At 43.3% G+C, this 7,955-nt stretch overlaps 1 pseudogene; it reads left to right on the forward strand.

Moving 5' to 3' along the window:
• Nucleotides 1-2,806: 2,806 nt before the first annotated feature.
• On the forward strand, nt 2,807-4,154 carry LOC115007780 (uncharacterized; annotated as a pseudogene).
• The last annotated feature ends 3,801 nt before the right edge of the window (nt 4,155-7,955 follow it).

The raw sequence follows: 7,955 nt of genomic DNA on the forward strand, positions 1-7,955 counted from the left end.
TCCTCTGTCGAACATGCTGTGTTGGCAGCCGTTTAGGAGAGAGTTATGTTGCCTGCCATGACCCATTCAATCCTCGCTGCCTCTGTCCCGCACAGCACTGAAAAACAGGTCAGGGTAAGCAAGTGTGTGAGCCTGTGTGCACGGCAACAAATGTGTGTACAACATGATTTGTGGAATGCCAACTTTAGTGACTTTCTTATGACACACACATTACATAGATTCATTTATATCACAACGTAAAAATAGGCCACAAGAAAGCTGTGCACTTTCAAAATGAAAGTAGGCCACCAGGAATTACTGTGTGTGCATGCGCATGAGAGAGATGAATCAGCTCCATGTTATGTAATGAACCACCCTTGGGTCCCATTAACATATCTTTTGCCCTTGTGCGACATGAAGTAGCCTGTGTGTGTGTGTGTGTGTGTGTGTGTGTGTGTGTGTGTGTGTGTGTGTGTGTGCGTGCGTGTGTGTGCGTGCGTGTGCGTGTGTCCAAATGTAGGGCATGGAGAGTGACAGCCTTTGGGCTTCTGACGTAATATCTATCATCTGACTTGATTTGTTTTGGGGTTTAAGTATTTGTTTATTTTACACAAATGAAAAGTTCAATTTTAACAATTTAAAATGTTCTAAAACATAGATTTGTATTTTATTGGTCAGATGTAAGTGAGCTCATTCTTTATAAGTAGCAATTAAAACATTTCTAACACATTTCTGTGCTTTTCTCATGGAAAGGAGTGGTGCAAAAGTTACTTCAACTTTAGGGCAAAGGCCTTTTTTCTGTTCAGAATATGTCTAAATAATAATAAAAGCATCTTTATTATATATTAAGCTCAGCACATTGTAACAACCCAATCCTCAATCCTCTCAAAACAAAAACAAATTGTTCAACATTTTTGGAACACGCTTAGATGAGAAGATAGATCCCTCGATGTGTGCATGCTACATGAAGCTGCAGCCAGCAGCCGGTTAGCTTAGCACAAAGACCGGCTCTGTTGCTGGAGTCTCAGGTGGTTGCCTGGCAACTTCACAGTAACAACAAGACTCCAGGTAGTCGCTGCACCCGGACAATAAATAGTCCCGCACATAACCCCCCATAAAACAAAATCACAAATGGTTTGTGCAGCTTTTAAATTCTCTGCCTGAAGTTTTGAGGAACAGCTGTAGCTCGCAGTCTAAAGTGTTCCTCTTTCTCTTTGCCATTGTTCTGCCTGCTGCGCAACAATTCTACATATATGTATATACATACACATAACATATATATCGTTTTAATTAGTAAGTTTGTCCTGGTAGGCGGATTTTGTTCTCAGCTAGACAGAATTAGCCAAGCTAACAGTTTCCCCTGTTTCCAGTCTTAAGCTAAGCTAACCGCCCGCTGGCTCCAGCTAACGTTACATATTTACCGTGAACACATGAGATTATCATATCTCACCCCCGGCAAGAGAGCAAATAAGCATATTTTCCAGATGTTGAACTGTTATTTTAAAAGCTATCTATCTGTCTAATCTTCCGTCGCCTCACTAAAACAGTAGGTGTGCTACACTACACACATTGAGCTTTACCGTAAACACTATTACTTAATACAAAAGAACAGCTTCATGAATTCTGATTCAGTCCTGACAAGTTCCCCATGTAGCTGTTGGAGAACTTTGACCCAAGTGTTATGAATGTGTCTCTCCTTACTTCCGCTTTGATTTATATTAGTGACCTGTTCAATACAAATCCCTAACTGACATCAGGGGAGCACAAATAGCCCTTGAACACATTAACTTAAGTGCACACATTTACACATCCAAGCTCCCACATTGTTCTATAAATATTTTAACTGGAACATCACTGGAGATCAATAAAGTTAATTAAACATGGAGAGGATCTGGACTACCTGCCTTTATTAGAAACTGGTAAGACTTCACAGAAAGGCATTAAGAAACATATTGTTTCTATTAAAAATGTGTTCAATATTAACATAATGTATTCATGGTTTACTGATCAGCAATAAACCACTGAAATTCATGCATCAAAATAAAATTGCAGCTGCACATATTTAAGGGCTTCTTTCCCTTTCTTGCTCTTAATTGAGCAGAAGGGAAACTCGTGGACTATTGATGTTTATGTATTACCCTGTATTAATGTCATCGTTAAATATGCTCGGCATATACTTCAGCATTCTGGGTTTGTCTAATCAAATAGGTATCTTCCTAATTTATGCCCCACCCCCCTGTGCTGATCTGGGTCTATGTGAGTCTCTAAGGGTTAAGAAGGGATCTCTTCAGGGTCAGTATGTATGTAGAGGACAAATGATTACAGAGATGTACAGTGAGCATGTGAGTATTGTATAAGACACACGTACACTGTCCTTTAACCCACATATTTATATTACGTATACATGCTTAAGATACAGTACACACAGCTGGTACTATGCTGTTTCATGAGGATTAATGCACAGTCTGCATTTTCCATGTAAGCCAACATTATTAGAGCTCCAGCAGCAGCCTGACAGACAAACAACATGTTAAAGCTGTGGTGAGTAAAGTAACCTGCAGGCCTTCGTGGTGGTTATTAAGTAGATTAACCCCTTTAGATTAGTCTCAGCCATTGCTCCCATCTGTCTACTGTTTTACCACAGATATGTAACTGTACATCCACCTCAGGACACACACACACATGCACACACACAAGAAAACATGACAAATCTCAAAACTACGTAGTACATACTGTGGCCTCTGCCTCACATGCAAGGAAACACGCACACATACACTAATCTGTGATTAGTCGTTGGTTATTATTCTCAGTTGAGTGAACAGTAGACATGCAACTCATGTTGCACATCATGCAGGGACTTCAGGGGCAGCTGGAGCATGATGTTATTCCCATACAGGGTAACAACAAAACCAAGCTCCAGCTGCTGCTGAAGTCCCCAGAGGAAGAGTTTATGATAACTTGGGCCAGATCGGTGATGCTGTACAAGGACTCTAGCAACCCCAAGGTGGCCCAGGCAGGGGTGGAGGTAAAAACTGTGAGGAAGAGGACAGCCAACGAAGCTGTGCCGCAAGCCGAGTCTCGGATATGCCAAAGAGTCCTGGAGGGAACAGTGACTCAGGGAAGAGCTGGACTGAGAACCTTACCATCTCCCCAGTATGACAAGGTCAAGAGGAAAGAGAGGCGCAGGCTGGTCCAAAAGGAAGTGAGGCCTGGAGTGGAGGAGAGGTCCAGCAGAGTGGTCGGCCTGAGGCAGCAAGGGGTCCAGGACTAGAAAGTCACATGGAGTGATCTGTGGCAGGCCGAACCATCAAGTTCCTTGTCCGGGCAGTATACAATGTCCTGCCCAGCCCATCAAACATCTTCATCTGGGGCAAAGTAGAAAGCTCAGGTAGGGGGATGTTGGAGCACATTCAGAGCAGCTGCCCAAAGGCTCTTGGGCAGGGCCGGTACACCTGGCGGCGTGACCAGGTTCTGAAACCTATTGCAGAAGCCATCAGCATGGGAATTATCAGCTGCAGACGAGCACTCCCCTCCACCGATATGATCAGCTTTATGAAGGTGAACTTAAGTGCAGCTTCCAAGAACCACAGCAGACAAGAACCCGACTGCAGCTTTCTGTGGATTTGGTGAAATAGCTGAAGTTCCCACGGAACGTTGCCACGACCAACCTGAGGCCAGACATCCTCCTGTTCTCAGAGACGACAAAAGACATTGTGGAACTAACAGTGCCGTGTGAGGGTCGTCTGGAGGAGGCCAATGAGAGAAAGAGAACAAAGTACAAAGAGCTTGTATTCGACTGCCGCAAGCAGGGCTGGAAGTCAAAGTGTGAGCCCATTGATGTTGGCTGCAGATGTTTTGTGGGGCAATCGCTCAACAAAGCACTGAGTGCACTGGGTATCACTGGAACGAGGAGAAGAAGAGCCATCAGGAACACCACAGAGGCAGCGGAGAAAGCCTCAAGATGGCTTTCAGTCAGGAGAGGAGGTCCATGGGGAGGACGAATGCCACCTGAACACAAGTCGTGGTCTGATCAACCACGGCTGGGTCGTCTGGGCGAGGGTTTAAAAGACCCGAAACACCCAATGACCCCTGGTTACATCACTGATGATGTGTTCAGGAGCATCAAAGAGATGTTTTCTTTATCAATGAATGTCCCTCCTTACAGACAAACTTAGACTACACATATAAGTGTGTCTCTTTGTAGATGTTTTGCGTCTTTTTGTAATCGTTTGATGGACTTTCCAACCAGGAATGTTAAAAGTTTGTTTGCTGGGATTTAAAAAGAATTGATTAAGCTTATTGTGATGAACAAATAATTATTCTATAAAAGAGCACAGGACAAGAGTGCACATATTCCTCATGATTTGTAATCTCCTGATTTGCAGCAAAATAATTAAAGAGATTAAATTAAAGAAATAATTATCACATGATTACATGAAAAGATACATCCTAACCTTCAATATCCCTGCATGTCTCTCACACACTAAATTGATATCTGCTAGAAATACTATAACTAAAAAACTATAAATTAAACTAAATATTTCATTTTGGGGGTTATTTTATTATAATTGGCTCCAAATTCTATATGTGAGGCCTGTTTGGTATTAACCACCAAAACTTATCTGCATATGATTTAGTGCACATATAAACTCTGATCCTGCTAACATTACACCAATATGTGGAACTACAGCAACATGTTTAATTCATGCTGCCATGCTCTCTGCTCAGGAATCTTCCTCACTTGAAATGTGCAACAATTCATCCTACAAAGCCATAATATCTCCAGGCAGATAGAAAATAATCCTGATTATTAATGGCCATGTCTATACAGAGCTACACACAGATGTACATGAAACACCACTCACAGTTTTCTGTTTACAAATGTAGAAGATTAGGCAGCTCTGATACAGGTACAGATGCTCCTTGAGGGCTTTTCTGTTCTTCCTGTGTTGCTGCTTCTCCAGATAGATAAGTGTTGTTCTTAATTACTCAGACATTTCTACGTTACATGGAACGCAAACAAACATCACAGTCTGAGCTGCTACTAAACCAAACTACTGATGATTAGTTTTTTGCTGCAGGCCTTATTTTTGATGTTAAAAATGTCAAACACTCCGCGAAACACAAACCTTGTCTAACTAATTTCAGCAGCTCCGAGTAAATCTTCCATGAGTCAACCCGGGGTGAACTCCGACTGATTTATAATGGGCTTTCATATATAATAGAAGTGGACTGAATGTTGGTCAGGCTAGCGATTGATTCATCAGTTTGAAAGCTCATGCCAAGAAAGGCCTGATCTGACCCCACACACACTGGAAGTCATTAAAAGAATGAGGAAAAACACACTGTGCTCTGCCCTCAGGGAGAAACACACGGATGCCTTTAATGTAATATAAGCGGTGAGCTGAGGATGAAGGGAGCATGTGACTAAAGTGTCACTATGACATCCTGCACAGGTGGCATCAGTCAAAACTAACACAGGCACATATGAACCATGGGTATGTTTGCCATTTGATGCATTTTATTTTAAGGTAGGATGCTCCCATCGTCACTCTGAACAAGAACAACAAGACGGGAGTGACTACCTCTCTACTCCACCGGTAAACTCTTAGATAGAGTTGCACTGACCAGACTGCAGGTCCTCGCTGAGACGCTTTACACAGAGTCACAGGCAGTGATCAGAGCAGGACTATCTACTGCAGATATGATCTTCTCTCTGACACAGCTGCAGAGAGCAGAGGAAACCACTCTACATGGCCACCCTTGACCTTACGAAAGCTTTTGACCTTGTGAGCAGGAGCGACCTCTTCCAGATGGTTGAACAGATAGGTCGCCCCCCCAAAACTCCTCCACATCCACAATCCTTTCACACCGACATGCGAAGCATCCTTCAGTTTGATGGGTCCAAATCAGACTCCTTTAAAATCTGTGGTGTCAAGTAGGGATGTGTGCTGGGGCACACTTCGTCTGGGATATTCTTTTCAAGCCTTCGGATCATCAACTCAGGGAGTTTACACACACAGAAGGACACACAGTAGTTTATTCATCGTCGCTAGACTGAAGGATAATAGGTCAGACCACTCGTCAGCCGGGACACACGGTTTGCTGAAGACGCAGTAGTGGCAGCACACTCCCAGGAGCACCTGAACCCTCACCGCTAACCCAAGCATGCCAGGACTTCAGCTAGACCATCAGTCTGAACAAAACCAAGACGATAGGACAGGGCACGAGGAACCCACAACCTGTCACTCAACGCTGAACATCGGAAAAGCAGCTTCTACTTTTGGGAAGCTAACGGCTAGAGTATGGGACAATGGGAAACTCGAATAATCCACACGAAGACACAGGTGTACAGAGGCAGTGTCATCAGCACACTCATGTATGGTGGTGAAGCTTAGACTCACATCAAGAGCAGAGGCTAAACAGCTCCCATCTGCACTGCCTGAGGCACATACTGGGCATCACCTGGAGGGACAGGATTACACACACACACACACACACACACACAGGAGTTCTGGAGAGAGCACAGCTTCCCAGTATGTACGCTCTCCTGAGGCAGGGATGTCTCCCAAAGGACATTTTCTAGGAGGAACTGTCATCCAACAGGAGGCAAACCGGCCGCCCACAGCTGCACTTTAAGGATGTCTGCAGGCAACACATCAAGTACTTCAACATAAACCCTGTAACATTAGAAGATGCTGCTCAGGACCGACTTTAATTGTCTCAGGCAATCAGCAGTGGGCTGCTCACATACAAATTCACCTTGGCTCAACACCGTGAGGCAAAGAACAAAGAGGAAGCAACAACAGGACACCACCACACAATCAACAGCATACACATGCAGCACCTGCAGCAGAGTCTGCCTCTCTCAGATGTCACTTCACAGCAGACGCTGCATTAAAACCTAGAAAAGTGCATTTTGTCCCCAAAAGGAAGGAGAGTCCCAACAATGTGTCTGTGTAAACAGATTTATGTCCCCACAACATGGGACCTACAGACGGACCATTTGCACTGAGCTCCTACAAATGTAACTCCTCTCCAACTGACAGTTAAGGTTGAACACTGAGTGTTCAACATATGGAAATGAGAGCTCTGACAACAAACAACAGAACTGGCCAGACAGGTCACAACCTCCCACTACCCCCCACACACATAAGTCACTGTGACCTCTGACCTCGCACATTGTTTCATCAGGGTGCAAAGGCGGGAGAACGACCCCAATAACCAGACTCTCCGCTTGTTTTAGCCATTATACTTACTTTTCTTCTATTTTAAACTTGAATTACAGAAATCACAATCTTTGTTCTCTGGACTCTTGAAGTCTGAACTGAATTAGGAAAAAAAGCTTAGCGGTGTCCATCACCTACTGCATGGAATAATCTGCAGACTGATCTTAAACTTCAACACATACAGTAGTAACCCTGAACAAGGTTAACGCTATGGTGAAATATATTGAGTCCAGGTTTGTCTGCGTGCAAATCCTTTAGCTAATCATGTTTAATGTTCCTCAGATCTATGCTGCTTTTTACTGTTGAAACTGTGCTGCTGCTCTTCTTGGCCAGGTCTCCCTCGTCAAAGAGATCCTTCATCTCAACGGGACTAACCTGGTTAAATAAAGGCTAAATACAAATAATAAAAAACAAGTTTGTTGGTTTTATCTGTTTCGTATCTCAATCTAATTTCTTCAACTGCTGAGAAAACATTTTTTAGATTTGATCTGATCTGAAAATGTAGGTCAGTCCTGAAAAGACCGGATGTTAGACTGAAGGACAAACAAGTTGTTTGTCTTTGAACGGTAACCTGAGCGAGACAAAACATTCAAAGTATTTGTATTTGGCTCCACCTGGTGTTCGGCCACAAATATTATAATTATCAAGAGTTTTACTTTTGGACACCGACAAAGCCAGAGCTCATATTGATTTTACAAATTATAATTAAAAACCACATGTAATATTAACCATAACAGCAGGCCTCGT

Source organism: Cottoperca gobio, chromosome 1 (genome assembly GCF_900634415.1).
Source record: "Cottoperca gobio chromosome 1, fCotGob3.1, whole genome shotgun sequence".
NCBI lineage: Eukaryota > Metazoa > Chordata > Actinopteri > Perciformes > Bovichtidae > Cottoperca > Cottoperca gobio.